At 34.5% G+C, this 20,744-nt stretch overlaps 1 protein-coding gene across 2 annotated transcripts in view; it reads left to right on the top strand.

Moving 5' to 3' along the window:
• SDHAF3 (succinate dehydrogenase complex assembly factor 3) overlaps nucleotides 1–20,744 on the top strand; it is a 52,224-nt gene that overhangs the window by 10,837 nt on the left and 20,643 nt on the right. Inside the window, exon 2 of one of the 2 annotated variants that reach the window (XR_013995332.1) lies at nucleotides 19,600–19,688. The exons of the other annotated variant lie outside the window; for it this stretch is intronic. The gene's annotated coding sequence lies outside the window, so the exon portion shown is untranslated. The remainder of the gene's footprint in view (nucleotides 1–19,599; nucleotides 19,689–20,744) is intronic. 2 annotated transcript variants of the gene reach the window in all.

Genomic DNA, 20,744 nt, shown 5'->3' with positions numbered 1-20,744 from the left:
TGCCTTCCAGGGAATCCTCCCATTGTGTGAGAAGCCGGAATAGTGCAGAGAAAATATAACATTACAGTGTGAGAGTGAATAAAACGCTGCGGTCAGAGAGAAAATAAAACATTCTACCAATAGCTACTGGAAAACAAAATAAAGACCTCTTTTTATCAACCTGTTGCAGAACCCACTCCTGTAGATGTCTAGGAAGAGAATTAATAAATCATTAATTGCCACGAATAGCCAAGATGACAAGAAAGCTCAAGAATAAAATTAAAAGTCTCCAGAAAATGAACTTAAGGACATGGAAATATGTGACTTAAATGACAGAGAATTCAAGATTGCAGTTCTTAAAAAACTCAATGAGATGCGAAAAACAGACAGGCAGTTTAATGATCTCAGAAACACAATGAAAGAACAAAATGAATATTTTACCAAAGGGATTGAAATTTTAAAAAAGAACCAAATAGAATTTTTGGAGATTAAGAACGCAGTGAAAGAAATGAAGAATGAAATAGCCAGCTTAGGTAGTAGAGTTGACCAGATGGAGGAAAGAATCAGTGACACCGAAGATAGAAATCTGGAAATGACACAGATGGAAGAAGAAAGAGACTTGAGACTTACAAGAAATGAAGGAACTCTATAAGAACTTTCTGACGCCATCAGAAAGAGCAATATAAGAAAGGGCATACCAGAAGGAGAAGAAAGAGAGAAGGGAACAGAGAGTATATTCAAACAAATAGTTGACAAGAACGTCCCAAACTTGTGGAAAGAACTGGATTCTCAATCCAAGAAGGAAATAGAACACCCAAATACCTCAAATCAACAGGACTTCTCCAAGGCACGTTGTATTGAAGCTGTCAAAAATTAAAGACAAAGAAAAAATCCTCAAGGCAGCCAGGGAAAGGAAGATGGTAACCTACAAAGAAAAGCCCATTAGATTATCATCAGATATTTCAGCAAAAACTCTACAAGCCAGGAGGGATTGGAATCAAATATTCAAACTATTGAAAGAAAGAAATTATGAGCCAAAAATAATATATCCAGTAAAGATATCCTCTAGATATGAAGGAGGAATAAAGACCTTTCCAGACATAAAGAAGCTGAGGGAATTTTCTAACACACGACCTGCACTACAAAAAATACTGAAGGAGGCTATTCAGCCAGCATAAATAGGGATAATTTGTGACAACCAAAAAATAAAAGAGAGGAGAGTAAAGGCCTGAACTGGAATATGGGAATGAAGAAAGTAAACATGCTGAAAAAAATGGAATACTCTAAATATGAAACTTTCTTTTACATAAACTTAATGGTAACCATTCAAAAAAAATCCAGAACTGAAATATATAATATAATAAAAGAAGAAACAGAGGGGGAAATCATGGAATACCACCACACAGGAATAATAGACAACAACAAAAAGGCAAAGAAACAATGGCGACACAGCCTTACCAGAAAACTAAAGATAGAATGACAGGAAATCCTCACGTATCAATAATCACCCTAAATGTAAATGGACTGAACTCACCAATAAAAAGGCACAGAGTAGCAGATTGGATAAAAAAAAAAAAAATAACCCAACCATATGCTGCCTCCAAGAGACACATCTCAGCTACAAGGACAAACATAGACTCAAAATGAAAGGGTGGAAATTGACACTGCAAGCAAATGGTATCCAGAGAAAAATCAGGTATAGTCATACTGATATCAGATGAAACAGATTTCAGGATAAAAAAGGTAACAAGAGACAAAGATGGACATTTCATAATGATAAAGGGGACTATGCAACAAGAAGACATAACAGTTATCAATATTTATGCCCCCAATCAGGGAGCACCGGAATATACTAAGCAACTACTAACAGAAGTAAAGGGAGAAATTGACCAAAACACAATTATAGTAGGGGACCTAAATACATCATTGACAGCTATGGATAGATCATCCAAACAGAAAATAAAGAAATAGCAGCCCTAAATGACACATTAGATGAAATGGATATAATTGACATATATAGAGCACTTCATCCTAAAACATCAGACTATACATTCTTTTCTAGTGTACATGGAACATGCTCAAGGATAGACCATATATTGGGACATAAGACTAGCGTCAGCAAATTTAAGAAGATTGAAATCATACCAACCATATTCTCAATCATAAGGCTTTGAAATTGGATATCAACTGCAAAAAGAAAGCAGGAAAAACCACAAGTATGTGGAAATTAAACAATATACTTTTAAGGAATGACTGGGTCAAAGAAGAAATAAGAGAGATCAAAAGATACATAGAAACAAATGAGAATGAAATTACATCCTACCAAAATGTTTGGGATGCAACAAAAGCAGTGTAAAGAGGGAAATTTAGATCATTACAGGCCTATCTCAAGAAACAAGAAAAATCCCAGATAAATAACCTCCTGTTACACCTTAAAAATCTAGAACAAGAAGAACAAATGAAACCCAAGGTCAGCAGAAGAAAGGAAATAATAAAAATCAGAGCAGAACTAAATGAAATAGAGAACAAAAAGACAATAGAAAAAATTAATGTGACAGCGCTGTTTCTTTGAAAAGATAAATAAAATTGACAAACCCTTGGCTAGACTCACTAAGATAAAAAGAGAAAAGACACTAATAAACAAAATCAGAAATCAAAGAGGGGACGTTATCACAGATACCACAGAAATACAAAGGATCATCCATGTCATCTATGAAAGACTATATGCCATCAAATTCAGTAACCTAGCAGAAATGGACAAGTTCTTAAAAACATATAGCCTTCCTAGACTGAATCATGAAGAACTGTAAAATCTAAAGAGTAAGGAAATTGAATCAGTCATCCGAAACCTTCCCAAAACCAAAAGTCCCGGACCTGATGGCTTCACTAGAGAATCCTATCAAACCTTCAAAGAGGATCTAATACCTGTCCTACTCAAACGCTTCCAAAAAACTGAAGAAAAGACAATCCTCCCTAACTTATATTATGAGGCCAACATTACCCTGATACCAAAACCTGGTAAGGATAACACAAATAAAGAAAACTACAGACCAATATCTCTGATGAATACAGATGTAAAAATCTTAAACAAAATTCTAGCAAATTGAATGCAACAATGCATTAAAAAGATTATTCATCACAACTAAGTGGGGCTCATCCCAGGAGCACAAGGATGGTTCAACATACGCAAATCCATCAATATGATACATCACATAAACAAAATAAAGGACAAAATGATTATATCAATTGATGCAGAAAAAGCGTTTGACAAGATACAACATCCATTTATGATTAACACACTGAATAAAATAGGTATAGAAGAAAACTACCTTAACATAATAAAGGCCATGTATGAGAAACCTTCAGCTAATATCATAATTAACAGTGACAAACTGAAGTCCTTTGCTCTACGTTCAGAAACACGACAGGGCTGTCCCCTATCACCTCTGCTTTTCAACATAGTGTTGGAAGTCCTTGCCAGAGCAATAAGGCAAGAGAAAGAAATAAAAGGCATCCACATTGGGAATGAAGAAGTTAAATTGTCACTCTTTGCAGATGACATGATGCTATATATAGAAAACCCTGAAGACTCCACCAAAAAGCTATTCAAAATAATAAATGAATACAGTAAAGTTGTTGGCTACAAAATCAGCGTGCAAAAGTTTATTGTATTCCTATATATTAACAATGAAATCTCAGAAAAAGAAATTTAAAAAACAATTCCTTTTGTAATTGCAAGAAAAAGAATAAAATACCTAGGAATAAACTTAACCAAGGATGTGAAAGACCTTTATACTGAAAACGATAAGACATTTTTAAAAGAAATTGAGGAAGGCAAAGAAGTGGAAAGACATTCCGTGCTCATGGATTGGAAGAATCAACATAGTTAAAATGGTCGTATTACCCAAAGCAATATACAAATTTAATGCAATCCCCATCAAAAATCCCAATGGCATTTTTTAAAGAAATAGAACCAAAAAATCATCAGTTTTGTATGGAACCACAAAAGACCCCAAATAGCCAAAGCAATCTTAAGAAAAAAGAACAATGCTGGAGGTATCACACTCCATGACTTTAGCTTCTACTACAGGGCAACAATCATCAAAACAGCATGGTATTGGCAGAAAAACAGACACATAGACCAATGGAATAGAATTTAGAACCCAGAAATAAACCCACATAAATATGGACAGATAATTTTTGACAAAGAAGCAAAAAACATGCAATGGAGAAAAGACAGCATCTTCAGTAAATGGTGCTGGCAGAATTAGAAAGCCATGTGCAAAAGAATGAAACTGGAATGCTAGCTGTCACCATGTACCAAAATTAATTCAAAACGGATCAAAGACCTAAGCATAAGACCTGAAACAATAAACTGCATAGAAGAAAACATAGGTACTAAACTTATGGACCTTGGGTTCAAAGAGCATTTTATGAATTTGACTCCAAAGGCAAGGGAAGTAAAAGCTAAAATAAGTGAATGGAACTATATCAAACTTAAAAGCTTCTACACAGCAAGAGAAACCATCCACAAAATAAAGAGGCAACCAACTGAATGGGAGAAGATTTTTGCAAACAGCGCCTTTGATAAGGGGCTAATATCCAAAATATACAAGGAACTCATACAACTCAACAACAAAAAACCAAACAACCCATTGAAAAATGGGCAGAGGACCTGAAGAGACTTTCTCCAAAGAGGACATAGAAATGGCAAATAGACATATTTGCCAAAAAATGCCCAACATCACTAATCATCACAGAAATGCAAATAAAAACCACAATGAGATATCACCTCACCCCAGTTAGAATGGCTATCATCAACAAGACAAATAGCAACAAGTGTTGGAGAGGTGGTGGAGAAAAAGGAACCCTCATACACTGTTGGTGGGAATGCAGATTGGTACAGCTGCTATGGAAGGCAGTGTGGAGGTTCCTCAAAAAATTAAGAATAGAATTACCATATGACCCAGCAATCCCTGTCCTGGGTATCTCCCCAAAAAAATCTGAAAACATTTATCCATAAAGACATGTTTGCTCCAATGTTCATTTTAGCTTTATTGACCAAGACATGGAAACAACCAAAACGTCCTTCATTAGATGAGTGGATAAAGAAGTTGTGGTATATATACACGATGGAATACTATTCGGCGGTAAGAAAAGATGAAATAGTACCACTTGTAACAACGTGGATGGATCTTGAGATTATAATGCTAAGCAAAATAAGACAGAAAAAGCAGAGAACCATATGATTTCACTGATGTGGTATATAAAGCTGAAAACAACAAAAGAACAAGACAAACAAATGAAGGAACAAACACTAATAGACACAGACAATAGTTTAGGGGTTATCAGAGGGGGGAGGGGAGACTCCAGAAGAGAGTAAACGGGGTCTAATATATGGTGCTGGAAAGAGAACTGACTCTGGGTGGTGAACACACAATGTGAGATATAGGTAATACATTACAGAATTGTACACCTGAAATCTATGTAACTTTACTAACAATCGTCACTCCAATAAACTTTAATCTAAAAAAAACAGGTTTCTTATTTTTTTTAATGTTTACTAGAAAATTTTATTTGAAAGTTACCGAACCGTCTGATTTGGATGCTTTAAAATGTAAAAGTCAGAAATAGAGTGGCACTGCTAAGGTACTCTGGACAAAAAAATTACATTTCAAATATACTGGCAAACTTACTATTTAAAGGAATTCATTAGTGAATCCTTTTATAAAGTGAATAATCAGCCCATAATTTGTTTCTTTGGGTAAACCTACATTTTCAAACATCAAATTTGTTTTAAATAGGGTTTATCTAGAAATGTCGATGCATGTATCTGAAAAGAAAATTTAATTTCTGTTTGATGTGAAGAACAAATTCAGATTTGGCACTTTTGATAGGTGAGACATGCCAGATTATTTTAGTTCTATTCTTTTCAACTAAATGCTATCAAAATATGTTCTACACCCTAAAGTAAGGGGTGGCAAGAGTTCATATGTTAAAATTGAGCTACAGTATATTTTTAAACTATATTTTCTTAAATAGTAACGGGGCTAGTGTGAAGTTATACAAAGTTTAAAAAGTTATTTAGTAGTTTTACCTTTTCTTCCTTAAAAATATAACTGGAATCCCATAAAACAAATCTTAATGGTTTGTCTTTCTTTAAAAATTGTGCTTCATCTTAGTCTGTAGTTTTAGAAGTACATGTATATGTTGTCTTTAATTATGTTTGTTAGCTTTCTTCTTACTGCACTTTGATGATACCCAGCAGTTTATTAAGCTGTTTAATACTGGGAAGATGCTAATAATAATTCATCCTCCTTTTATTTTGGATGTTGAAATGTTGTTAACTGGAATTAATCATACACAGCTATTTAGTCCACAATATAGCATAAATATGATAGATTTATAATGAAAAAATATGATATAATTTCCATTGTATATTGTAACTGCTTTGTGGTTAAATAGACTTTTTCTGCAGGGCTATCTGGGAACTAAAACTGTTTGTTATATTGTTTCTCTGGTAAAGTAAACAAATTGAAGCTGACAACATTGGGGAATTGGCCCCATCTCTCAGACCCTCTGCATAGCCCAGTGGATAGTCAGAGGAGAATCCCTTTAGGATTTAACATGGGTACTACTAGATTCCAGGGAAACTAAAGTCTTTCCTTGATAATGGAGGAAGATAACTGAGGGTTATGGAACCCTTGGAAATGTACTGGAATCTACGAGAAACATCTCTTCTAATATAAATAAGACCAGCCATTTGTTTGTGTATGGCTTTCACAAGTTAAATGTCAGGAATAATCCAGAGAACATTATTAAGGTCAAAAGTTGGAAAGGAAGTAAAGAATCAGGAGCAGAGGTTTCAGCAACAAGTTCAAGGTGGGACATGGAGATAATATTCCAAATGCAGGCCTTGACCTATGTGAGGATGCTGGTCGCATGTCCGGGGAGGACTAGACGGAAGCAGCCCAAAGGAGTTTGCTTAGTCATTCAGTGCCTACTGTTTTTCAGCGCATACAGAGATTAACACATGACCAGTTCATTAAGGAGTTCATAAATTGGCTACAAGTCTGTATGAGATAGAATGAGACTCATTGTGCCCCTAAAGAAGAGTAGTTGAGAATGATGCTCTTTTGGCAGTGGGGCAAATGATGAGTAGTGGGAGTCAGGAGGAAAACTTCTCTGTCCCTGGCCATTGAGTTTATGATTAGGCAGTTCTCTAACTAATATATCTACCCTGTCATTTGCCATTCCTTTTGAGGATCTTTTTGAGTTTCTTTTTAAAATTTTAATTATCCCTATGAGAGATTCCATTTTAAACTCTTATCAGTTAGCACTTGAATGATTCTCTGACATTGATTAGCATCTAGCCACTTACTGTGTGACCTCAAGTAATTTGATTAACGACTCCACGCCTCAGTTTCCTCATCACTAAAATGGGAATGAATACGACCAGTGCTTATCTCTAAGGTTAAGGACTAAATAAGATAATACATGCATAATAATTGCCTTGCACATAGCAAATTCTCTATAAATGTTAGCTATTTTACTCTAGTGTGGTGTAGGAAGGAGATTGATAGGAAGGAAGCAGGATTTCTAGGAAAGAGCTTTGAGGGTGCTGAAAACAAATTTTGTAATTTGATTATTTACTTCCATATCCAAATAGTTGTCAGATCCTGTTGATTCTGTTTCCCTTTGCCATATCAGAACTTTGACCTATTGTCTCCATTCTTATTGTCATTACCTTTGGATGTTTGTAGTAATTTCATAAATAATGCCTTTAGTCTCTCTTAACTGCCATCTTATAAAACACAACTTTGATTATATTATTGCCCTTCTCAAAAACCATCATTGTTTTCCCATTGACCTGTCTTTAAAACTGGAGTTCAAAATTGTGCAAAATCTGACTTGAATATATTTTTTTCTACCTTACATCTCAATATTCTCTGTCACGTATTCTATGTTCCAGTCATGTTTTCTGAATGTGGCCTTAAGTTGTTTTGGCTCTTACTTTTTATTTGGCCTAAATGTTTTCCTGTTTTTTTCCTGTATGGCCAAATCCTAAACTGTCTTTCTAAACAGATCTAATTCTTTGCTATCAATTCTTTGTTGATTAATTCTTCAGTAAAAAGCAGAACTCTGTGTCTTCTAATTTCCTAAAATATGAGTTTTTGTGTTTTTATTTCTGTACTTAATGCTTTCTACATTGTATTACTGTTATTTGTGTACATCCTTTTTTGGAACTAGTAGATGGTAAGTTCCTTGCGGACAAAAACTACCCATCTTTGTCTACTTTAAAGATCCTAGGACAGTATTTTGTTCATAATAGATGCTTAGTAAATCTTTTTTTGTTTTTTCTAAAAGAAAAACGTATGATTATTTTTCAGATGAAGACCAAACATGCTAATGTCCACAGCAGGATAAAAAGTTAACCAATCAAATGTATGAATTGTATTCTTTATAAAGATTAATAGCTTAAGCAAAAGCCTTTATCCTAATCGTGGGAATTCTTAAATTGTAGTTTATAAACATGGGTATTTAGTATTAAATTTAATAAGGTACTAGGCTTATTCCAAGCATTTTAATTCATTTTCTTATGTAGATATACTGTCAAGTCAATAGGTATATGAATGAGTGAGTGAATGAATGAGAAGCTGGTTCATTTTAAAATTGCTATTTTGCTATGTAGCTATTATTAAACTTTTCGTCTTTATAAAACTTATAGCAGGCATTTGTGTTTCCTAATTATTCAGGACAAGTTAAAGTAGTTTAATATTTTTGCTTCTTTACCTATTTAATAAAGTCTCTTTTAAGTGTCTAAGTGGGGGAGAGATAAGGAGAGAGTTTTTAAGGAATTTAAGATCATGAACTGGGAGAGACCTAGAATAGCTGTAACTGCAGAGTCTTGAAAACAAAGAAATTGAGTGTCGTGCAGTTTCCTTAAGCTACAACGAACACCATTTTCTCTCAGGAAGAAGAGAGAAGCTAGGACAAACTGTGCATGATCATTTTCACTAAATTCTTCTAAGAATATTTACCCCGTTTACGATTGGATTCATCTTTTCTAATATTGAGAAACGAATATTCTTGTCAGATACAGGAATTTTTGTGTAAGTGTAATTTCAAAAATTTCCACATGATGGCAGAAGACCCTTGTATCTGGAAAGACGAATGACATGAAAAGACTTCTTTTCATATTTTCAACTAGTAATTTTCACGTTTGTATTGTCTGATATAGATATGTTGTTGCCATTTTAAATATTTTAAGTGTTTGTATTAATTTTAAAATGGAATGAAATCTTTTTCTATTTTTTGTATACAATTTTAACCCATTTTTGAAGGTTTCATGGATTTCCCCTGAAGAGTGTTTTAAATCATTGTTTTGGTAAATGTATTTTTTCTTAATAAGTCGGTTTAAGGGAAATTGAATCCAGTTATTTACTATTCACAGATAAATGTGAATGAAACCCAATAGATGTGTGGACTTCCATTTGATTTTATTTTAGAAATTAGGGAATTGATTCAACAAACATTCTTTTGTATCAATGTACTTAGAATTTTGAATGGTCATTTCATGGTCTCTTGACTGGCTTCTTGCCTTCCATCTCTATCAATGTCTGGTCCTCTCTGAAATGTTTCCTGTCTTCATTTAAGAAATTCATTCGTCCTGTAAATATTAAATGCTTACCATGTTTCAAATACTGTCCTAGACAATGATAATTCATAGTGGTAAAATAAATTCACCAGATATAATTTTTGTTTTCCAGGATTCACAATCTTGGAAGTTAGGTAGCTACCAAATACATTATTGTGTTTGAGTTAATGTTTGTGGCTCTTATTGAAACAATATACTTTTCATAATTTTAAGGAGTGTGCGACTTTTACATAGATACAGTAGACGGTGAAAGTCTTATATTTTATGAATGATGACCTGAAGATTTAGAAATTTGAAAACTTACATAGGCCTAGGTTTTTTTTTTGTTTTGTTTTTTTTGGAATACTAGATGTTAGATTATCTTGTTTAAAGAATAAGATATTTTTAAAAGCTTTTCAAAAAGTTATTGAATTTATTCGGGTGACATTGGTTAATAAGATTATATAGGTTTCATTTGTGTAGTCTTATAATATATCACTTGTGTATTTCATTTGTGTGTTCACCTCCCAAAGCCAAACCGCCTTCTGATAACATGATATTTTTTACTTTTAGCTGGTATCATTCCAGCCTTTTTCAATGTGTAGATTTTTTCTTACGTATTATTAGTTTGATTGTATAATTTGTTGTCAAAACTGGGACCTTGAGAGTAAAAGAAACATTAAAATACGACACATGTACGAGTACACATGTATATCCAAAATGTGTATTTACTGACTTGTAAGTTTGATTTTCTATGATAGAGCTATAATTTTTTATGAAAACTGTCCTCAAAAATAAGTTTTCAAAATATAAAAATTACATATATGTGTTACTTTAAGGCAAAAAAACCCAAAAACCCTTTAAATGATTATATGAACATTATAGAAATAAAAACAGAATAATTACTCTTGGGATGTACTAATGTACTTTCTTTTTAGCTATTTCTGTCTGTAATGCTATTACGTTTGTTCTGAACAATGTAGTTTTTACAATATGGTTTTGTTATTTAAATTTTTATCCTAAAATTGCCTGTAATTTTTCCCAATGTTACGTTTTATGATTAATAGTTTTGAATTGCTGAATTGCTGACTTCTTTAATTGAGAAAACCATCTTTCTATAGGTGTTTAGAAATTAAAAGAGCTCAGGGCAAATTCTCTTTAATGGAGAACTCTATTCTCAAATCAATATTTTTTTGTATTGAAATGTGTAAATATTAAAGTCCAGATATTTTAACAAGTACTATCTTTTGGTCTTCATTTAGAATAGCCTTTTTTGCCAAATATTTTTATAAGACAAATTCGTCAGAAAAATTGTCTTTATTTATGATTATTTTGACTATTTTGCCAAATTCAAATGTTCCAACATCATAGGACTTTTCAATTTTCATCCATTTTGGTATGAAAATAAATACATCTAATTATATATAGGAGCTCCTTCAAGAGATTGTTCCCAGAAATCGAGATAGATATACACTGATAGAATTTCAGAATTAAATCTTGTGTACCATTTGTGTTTCTAAAATTTAATTTACTGTTTCTTTCTTGTTTTATTAGCTGTAATTTCAGTCTTTCTGTTTATAAGCTGTTTTCAAAAAATGCCATTCGTTAAAAGAGTTAAAAACTTAAGCTTTTTAATGCTATTTTTTCTTTTTAAAAAAGTTTTTATTAAATTTGTTGGGGTGACCTTGATTAGTAAATTATGTAGGTTTCAAGTGTATAGTTCTATAATACATCATCTATATATCGCATTGTGTGTTCACCACCCAGAGTCAATTCTCCTTTCTTTGCCATATATTTGACCCCCTTTACCTTCTCCTACCACCCTCCCCTCTGGTAACCACTAAACTGTTGTCTGTCTATGAGTTTTTGTCTTGTTCGTTTGTTGCTGTCAGTTTTATATCCCACATGTGAGTGAAATCATATGGTTCTTGACCTTTTCTGTCTGACTTATCCTTCCATAGTTAATTGGACAAAGAAGATGTGGTACATACCGTGTTTCCCGGAAAATAAGATCTAGCCGGACAATCAGCTCTAATGCATCTTTTGGAGCAAAAATTAATATAAGACCCGGTCTTATAGTATATAAGATTGTCTGGCTAGGTCTTATTTTCAGGGAAACACGGTATATACAATGGAATGTTACTCAGCCATCAAAAAAGATGAAACACTGCAATTTGTGACAACATGGATGGATCTTGAGATTATTGTGCTAAGTGAAATAAATTAGATAAAAGCTTAAACTTTTTTGTCTTTTTGCCTCATACTTTTGTTAAGAATTCCTACTAATTGAGAAAAATGGAACCAAAATTTAAGGGAGTCATTTACAGAAAGTTCAATGTCATTGTAGGACATTTCGGTTGATTTATAAATTAGTTTTTTAAGAGCTCCAATATTTCCAAAATCTGTAGATGATAAGTGGCACTAAGAAAGTTCATCCAGCCACCATACTGAAGTGTTTCATTACATGTCAGATATTTATAAAAATTTTGTAGATTACTCATACTGTGTAAACTATAGATTTTTTTTAAAGTGTCAATTTTAATAGATTCTGTTTTGATTGGTAAAATATCACAGTTTGAGCACAGTAATAAATTATGTATGTATCATAACCAATTCTAAGGACATTCCTTCTCTAACGGTCTCTAAATTTAATAACTTTGTTTCTTACTTCGGCACTCTGCTCCACCAAAATTTACGATATATTCGTATTATCACTGTAAAAATTTTACCTTTAATGTTGAACTTTAAAAAAAAGATTTACTGTAGCACTCACAACAATGCCAGATATGTCACCTTTAAAAGAGGAAATTTCTAGTAGTTTTACTTTGATTCCATGAATTGGATAAAGAGATCAAGCTATTATTTGATTTAATTTAACTGGTTTTCTATTTGAAGCATCCGGGATCACTGATATAAAGCTAATATCATTTAACTTTTTGAAAGTTGTTCTTTTGCTAACAGTGTAACAAGTATTGCTTTTTATGTGTGCATAAGATAATCTGGAGTAAAATAAAATTAGTTTAGATAATTAGTTTAGACACAGTGATTTGATCTAACAGAAAAATGCTTCTCAGTGTAATGTATAAACATAGTATGTGTAGCTATCTATATATGTTGTCTCCATGTACGGTCTTCTTAACTTAATTCAAAACAACTGTTAAAGTAAATGCTGCTGCTTAATTAGTGAATTTGTGTGTGCTGCTATTCATGTGGTCATTGATACTGCAATTGTGTCCATGTTGTTTCATGTTCATTATCAAATTTTTAAAAAAAATGACAATTCTGTACTTAATTTTTCCTTCTTTTCATTTTGAAATCTTATTGACCATTTTTATTTTTATTAGTTTTAGGTATTTATTATTTTTTATTATAGTTGATATTCAGTATTATATTAGTTTCAGGTGTACTGAACTTATTTTCATTCAAGATGCATCTTTTCTGTTTTTGTTTTTTTTGTAGTTTGCTGGTGGCAAAATAATTTGTTGCAAAATAAAAAAGTATTACCAAAGAAATAGTTATAGATTCGTACCATGTTAATGACAAACCACTCTGGTAGGATCAAACTCTCTGTATGCTGTGTTTATCCCTATTTACTCTGTTTCCCTTACGTATTTTCACTTTAACTTATAATTTCCTGTTTCCTGCTGAGACGGCTGAATGGCGGCTTTGTGTGTTTGGCTGAGGCAAAGACCAGAGCGCACCTGCCTGATAGACTAACTAGCTGTAAGGGAAGTAGAGTCAAATACTTATTTTGAGTGTTCTACTCTATAGTTATGTATCTGGAGCCCCTGTGTGTATTTGCCTTGTCAATCAGGACTTGCATGCTGTCCATGAAAGGAATGTGTTAGTTACTCCGCACCAGAAGAGGGTCAGGAAAGAGACGTGGGATATTAACAGTCATCTTTCAGATTTAACTGTTTATTAAATTGAGAGCTTATCTTTGTTGCATCTCTCTACATGACTAGACTACGGCTGGAGCTGGAAGTACAAAATGGAGGTATGCTAGAACCATCCCTGATATCTTAATGCAACTTAATACTTTGGTAAAAGGTAAACAAAAATCAGGATACATTTTAAACTGAAAGAAATGTTATAGCAATAGTCATAAACCAGGACAAATCATAAACCAGAGCAGATCAATTTTATACCAGCTAGGATATATGGTTGTTATACTTTTAGCCACTTTTGGTTTATCTGATAGCAATACTTTTGGTAGAGAAGTGGTATATTTTAATTTTATGGATAAAATACTGAATTTAATCACAATTTTTTAGCATTTGACTGTCCACTGATTTGCTATATCACCTTTGCCATGTTTCATAATTTATTTGCTCCTTAATTTCTTCATTTTTTAAATAAAAAGAACATTTGCTTCAGAACTATTTGGTAGAAAGTATTTCATGAACAAATTAGACCTGGAAAGACATTTGGATCTTATAGAAATAAATTTAAACCTAAACGAATTATTGGCCCTATCAGGTGAAAAGTTAGGGCTGCCAACATAGCACTCCCAAGAAATACCAACTGAGCTTAGGAGCACAAGTGCGTTTGTGAAAGATGTTGCACCCTGGGATGTCTCATTTATACCTGTAGCTAATCTCAAAGTTCAGATCTGTGCCAGGGTACAGACTCATAGGAGACTGGATCTGTATAGCCTGCCATTTTTGTAGGCCAGTCTTCCACAAAATCAGTTCCCTGTGTTCCTCCTCTCTTCAATGTTTAAAGGTCTAAGGAAGTTGAACCTGGCCTTTGGCAAAGATTCTTTCCTTCACCAAACTTGAGTAAATCTCCCTTGAGCCCGAGTAGACCTCATCCTTGGGCGTATCTTCCCAGAGCCTGGTTTTAGCAAGAATCCTGTCAAGTTGGTTTAGCCAGAATCCTTCACCCTCCATACCTGGTCACCTTTGATATCTGATCAGGTTCCTATCCACCATCCTCCAAGTAATATCTAATCACCCCAGCCAGCCTTTAGCAAGAATCCTCTTAGGGACTGCAAATTGGTACATTCACTATGGAAAACAGTATGGAGGTTCCTCAAAAAATTAAAATGGAACTACCTTATGATCTAGCATTTCCACTTCTGGGTATTTATCCAGAGAAATCCAAAACACTAATTTGAAAAAAAAAAAAAACATACGCACCCCGATGTTTACTGCAGCACTATTCACAATAGCCAAGATGTGGAAACAACCGAAGTGCCCATCAAGAGACAATTGGATAAAGAAATTATGGTACATTTATACCATGGAGTATTACTATGCCATAAAAAAGAATGAAATCTTAACCATTTGCAACACCATGGATGGGCCTAGAAGATATTATGCTAAGTGAAATAAGTCAGACTGAGAAAAACAAATACCATATGATCCCACTTATATGTGGAATCTAAAGAATAGACTAAATGAACAAACAAAACAGAAATAGACTCATAGATAGAAAAAAACTGATGGTTACTAGATGGGAGGGGTGTTGGGGGGATGGGGAAGAAGATGAAGGGATTAGAAAGTACAAATGGGTAGTCACAAAACAGTTACAGGGATGTGAAATACAGTATGGGGAATATAATCAGTAATGTTGTAAAGATCATGTAGGGTGTCAGATGGGTGCTGGACTTATTAGGGGGATCATTTCATAGATTGTGTAGATGCCTGACCACTGCATTGTACACCTGAATCTCAAGTAGAGTAATATTGAATATCAAATATTATATATATATATACACACACACACATATAAATAGATATAGATATATATATATATATATAGGTATAGATCTCATGGGATGTAAAGTACAGCATGAGGAATATAGTCAATGGTATTGTAATAGCTACGTCCCATGTCAGAGGGGTAGTAGACTTGGGGGGTTATCACTTTGTGAGAGGTATAAATGTCTAATCATTTTGCTGTTTTGTACAACTGAAACTGATTTAAAAAAAAAGAATCCTGTTAGGTCACTATAGCAAAGAATTACACTACCCTCTTAGTAATTCTGCTCCTTACCTATAAATTTCCATTTTTCTTTGTTGTATTCAGAATTGAGCCTTGTCTCTCTCCCCTACTGCAAAACTGTACTGCAGTGATGCCAATACCTATTACAATAGTCCCGAATAAAGCCTGCCTTACCATTTTAACAAGTGTCATGAATAATTTTTTTAACACTTTGCTCTAACATTAGTTTCCTTGAAGGCGTTTTGTTTCTGAGGCTGGCATTCTTCCATATTAATCCCAGTAATAGATTGGATCATGCACATAAAGTTAACTTCACACCTTGAACAATAAAAGGTTTTGGTTAAGAAATTAATTCATGTATAGCTATCTTGTTTTTAGGATGGCAAATTAACCTGGTTCATATAGGGTTTGTTTTTTTTCTTCATGGTAACTTTGCTAATTGAGACTAAAATCACTATGAAGTACAAGCGGGAGAAAGTGGAAGGGATGGGAAGACATATCTACAGCCCACGGTTTCCTTAGGGTACACAGACTTGTATGTTTTCTACCATGTTAGGAGTACCATATTGTTATACTTTTTAATTTTGGTTTCTTGTGATAGTCTTATTAGCTTCTAGTTATACTACTCCAACAGTTTTCTGCATTTTATTATACTTTCAGTTTGCAGAATTTTTTTATAGTTCGCCTAATTTCTGAAGTGTTCTAGTGATAATTAAAGATATCTTAACATGTCAATGTTTTTAAAATGCATGCTAGTCCATTTGCTGCTTTTCTGTTGTAGTGTCTATTCAGATGCTCAAGCTCTGATAATGATTTGTGTCTATCCTTTTAAGAAATGAGTATGTATGTATGTATTTATGTGGAGATAAGTGGGAGGAAGTTTCCTGTCATCTTGTCATGCTGTCTTCTCCTTTATACCAGTGTACTATAATGGTTTCTAGCTGACATGTATTTAAAAAAACACATGCACAAAAATAGATTTTAATGAAATTGATGATGTATTCTTTAACAAGTGTTTATTATGTACTTGTTAGGCTCATGGCTTTGTTTCCTATCTGATCTGAGGCCGTCAGAAACATTAGCGTGTAGAAGAAGAAGAAAACTAGCACTGATGCAAGGCACTTGTATTTGTTGAGTGTTAGGAGTATCACTACTTAAGGAAAATTAAGATTTGAAAACAGAAGTGTCAGAGTGACATGTTGAAAAATACGGTATTGTTTGAAAAGTCTTGTATTTTATGGGTGACTGTTGGGTGACTTAATTGAAAAACTTTCACTTTTTGTAAAATATCTTTTTCCTCATACTTTTACAACAAAATTTCCATAATAATTTCCATATGTCAGTATGTCACATACTGACATAATGTATTTTAACATCTCTGCATCTAAAATGGTTTTTTGGTGCAAGAATCCAAGCTGTTTCATAGCTGGCCGAATTAAAAGCTCAGATCCTGTTAAAAGTTGTTTAAATTTCTTTTAGTGGACGTGTAATTGTCTACTTTATTTTTGATATCTTTAAAACACTTTTTACATGACTAGGGAGAGGACAATAAGGAGAGGACAACCTCACAATAATTTGAACAGGGAAGTTTAAAATAAAGAATTAGTAACTACGGGAGATTGGAATAACAAGACATGGGCTACGAGGAAGTGAAGAGAACTCTAACGAAAAGGAATAACAGATGAGGCGCATCCACCACCCTCAGGGCTGAGATAGAGCACACAAAACGTCTCTCCTCCGCTGAAATCCAGACCTTGCTGGAAAGGGCACAGCCATAGCTCAGTGGATGGAAGAGAAATTGTGGTGGTGCCATGTTGGCAGAATTTGCTGGAAATCTGCCATTTGAAACTCAGAAATAATCACACGAGGGTGCTGAGGAAAGCTCTTCACAGGGAGGGGTCTCGCTGGGGACACCTGAGAGGGTGACCAGGGGCTGTTGGCCATTGCAGGAGCTGTGAGTGCTACAGGAGTAGGTGCTGGAGGAAGCTGTGCACACCTGAGCACACCAGAATGTGGAGGCAAAACTCGTTTGGGCTGCAGTGTGTCTCCTGCGCTCTCTACTGACAAAGCTTAATGTGGTGCCAGCTGGCAAGGAAAAATATTTACCGGGCCCAGGTCCATTTCAGAGCAGGCTTTGGGTAAATTTGGAGCTGAATAACCAACACAAACCGACAGCCTTCTCATTGTGCTCTGCTCTAGCAATTGCAATGTTTCATCGTAACAGACCTCCTTCTGGTCTGTTGACGTTTTGGTCGCAGTACTGATTTTTGCATTTACTCCATTCTGCATCAATAATATGTCTTTCCTTTTAAAATTAGAAAGTTGCCCATACTTATATTTTTAAGGTTAAAAAAACAAATTTAATTATAATTTAAAAATAAGTATTTCGATCTCATTACCAATTAATAGGTACCGACGTAAGTGATGCTATGCTGTCTTGCATAAAGTATTCTCATACACATCATTGGTGCTTAGAAAAACATCCCTTGAGCTGAATCAGTTGTCGACATGAACTTGATTGGTACCGTGCTTGTGTGTGATGCTGGAGGTCATGCTCGCACTTCCCTCCCCTGGTACAGTACGACGGCAGTGTCTTGCACAACACAGTTATTAAAGTGAAATGTTTCTTATCAGAACAAAGCGTTTACTGGGGAAATGTTTTATGCGAGTTCAGTTTCTTAAAAAACAACAACACACCTTTATTTTGAATTCATTATAGATTCATAAGAGGTTGCAAAGAGATATCCACGGGGGGTCTTAATCCAGGTCTGTCCGGTGTTAACATCTTGTATAACTATAGTACAATAGCAAAACCAAGTAACTGGCGTTGTTTACGATCCACAGAGCTTACTCATATTTCACTAGTTATACATGTACTCGTGTGTGCGCGCGCATAGATCTGTGCAGTACACGTGTAGCTTGTGTAAGCACCACCACACAGGAGAGACATCACCACAGGCTCTGCTGGGCTCTCCCTTTGTAGCCACACCCACCGCATGCCCCCCATCCCTAACCCCTGGCAGCCAGTAATCCATTCTCCGTTATTCAGAGTTGATATCATTATAAACAGAATGACACAGTATGGAACTTTTTGACATTTGCTGTTTCACTTAGTATAATTCCCTTGAGGTCATCCAAATTTCTTTGTGTATCAGCGGTTTGTTCCCTTTTATTGCTGAGTAGTATTCCATGGTATACATGTACAGCAGGTAGTTTAACCATTGTTAAACCATTATCCATTAAAGGACATTTAGGTAGTTTGTAGGGTTTAGCTGTTATGAATAAAATTATGAACATTTGTGTACAAGCTTCTATATGAAAATGTCTTAATTTTTCTAGGATAAATCCTCAATAGTGCAATTGCTGGGATGTTTGGTAAGTCCATTTGAAAGGAATTGCCAACCTACGTTTTAGAGTCATTGTACCATTTTATATACCTACATGTAATGTATGATTGATCCAGTTTCTCTACATCCTCACCAGCATTTATTGTCACTATTTTTTATTTTAGCCATTTTGATAGGTGTGTAGTGGTATCTCATTGTTTTGATTTGCATTTTCCTAATGACTAACAGTGGTGAACATCTTTTCATGTACGTTGCCATCTGTATGCTGTATTTGGTGAAATGTCTGTTCATGCCTTTTGCCCATTTTCTAACTGGACTATTTTTCTATTGAGTTGTGAGGGTCCTGTATGTGTTCTAGATACTCGTCTTTTGTCAGATATGTGGTTTGCACATGTTTATCCTAGTGTGTAGTTTGTTTTTCACTCTTTTAACAGGATCTTTTTCAGAGCAAACATTTTAAATTTCGATAAAGCCCAATTTATTATTTTTTCATTTTATGGATCATGCTTTGGTGTTAAATCTAAGACCTCTTCACCTACGTCCTGCAGATATTCTCTTATGTGGTTTTCTTTTCTGAAAGTTTTATAGTTTTACATTTTACATTTAAGTCCATGATCTATTTTGAATTAACTTTTGCATATGATGTGGGGTTTAGCTTAAGTTTCTTTTTCTTTTCTTTTTTTTTAGCTTATGGATGTCCAGTTTCTTCAGCACCATTTGATGAAAAGGCTGTTTGTCTTCCATTGTATTGCTTTTGCACGTTACAAAAAAATCAGGTTGGCATGTTTGCGTGAGTCTGTTTCTGGGTTCTCTGTTCTCATTCCATTGACCCACGTGTCTATCGTCCCACACTGTCCTGTGTACTGTCACTATGTCATAAGCCCTAACATCAGGAAGATTCTTCTGAAACTGGGGGAGATCAATTTCAGGAGAAATGACATCTTTACTATGCTAAACCGCTTCCATTTTTAAATTTAAATGAAACAAAATTATGAATTCAGTTTCTCATTAATTGCATTTCAAGTGCTCAGTAGTCACATTGGCTGTGGCTACTCTGTTGGACAGTGGAACTCCAGGCTGCTTGCTGTATGTACTGGTCCCTGTGTCTGCGACACCTTCCTCCTGTTTAGCTTGACCAACTTCTTAGCGTTTTTTTACAATTGTACTTTTCTATATTAGTTTCAAAACAACATAATGATTAGCCATTTACACCCCTCACAGAGTGATAACCCCCCTTCAAGTCCACTACCCCTCTGACACAGTACGTAACTGTTACAGTACCCTTGACTCTCTTCCCTATGCAGTCCTCCACATCCTGTGACTATATGTATATATGTGCACGCGCACACACACACACACACACACACACATTTAATTATAGTTGACATTCAGTATTATTCTACTTCAGTTTCAGGTGGACAAATCAACTTCTTATCGTTTTAGACTCCGATTAGATGGCACCTTATCCAGAAACCGCCTCTGACTCATGTCTCATTTCTCAGCCCAAGGGCACCCATGGAACTCTGTGTTCATTTCTACTTGTGCCAATTAGGCTCTCATTCCTCTTCATTATTACATTGTGTGCTAATTACCTTTTTACTTGTCTGCTTTATTACTAAATTATAAGCTCCTTTGGATCAGAAATTGTGTAATTATCCATGTATCTCTAGCCTTTGACATTTACTGTATCCTCAATGAATAATTGGCGATGTACAAACAGTAGTAGGTACATCTACTTAACGTACTTACCCCTTTCTAGTGCATTGTGGTATCCACGCTTTTGGTGCATGTCTCACCCATGAGTGTATATGTATTATCTCATAAATTCTGAA

This window comes from Rhinolophus hipposideros (genome assembly GCF_964194185.1).
Source record: "Rhinolophus hipposideros genome assembly, chromosome: 18".
NCBI lineage: Eukaryota > Metazoa > Chordata > Mammalia > Chiroptera > Rhinolophidae > Rhinolophus > Rhinolophus hipposideros.
The sequence above is the reverse complement of the archived record's forward strand: the minus strand, read 5'-3'. Positions and strand labels throughout refer to the sequence as shown.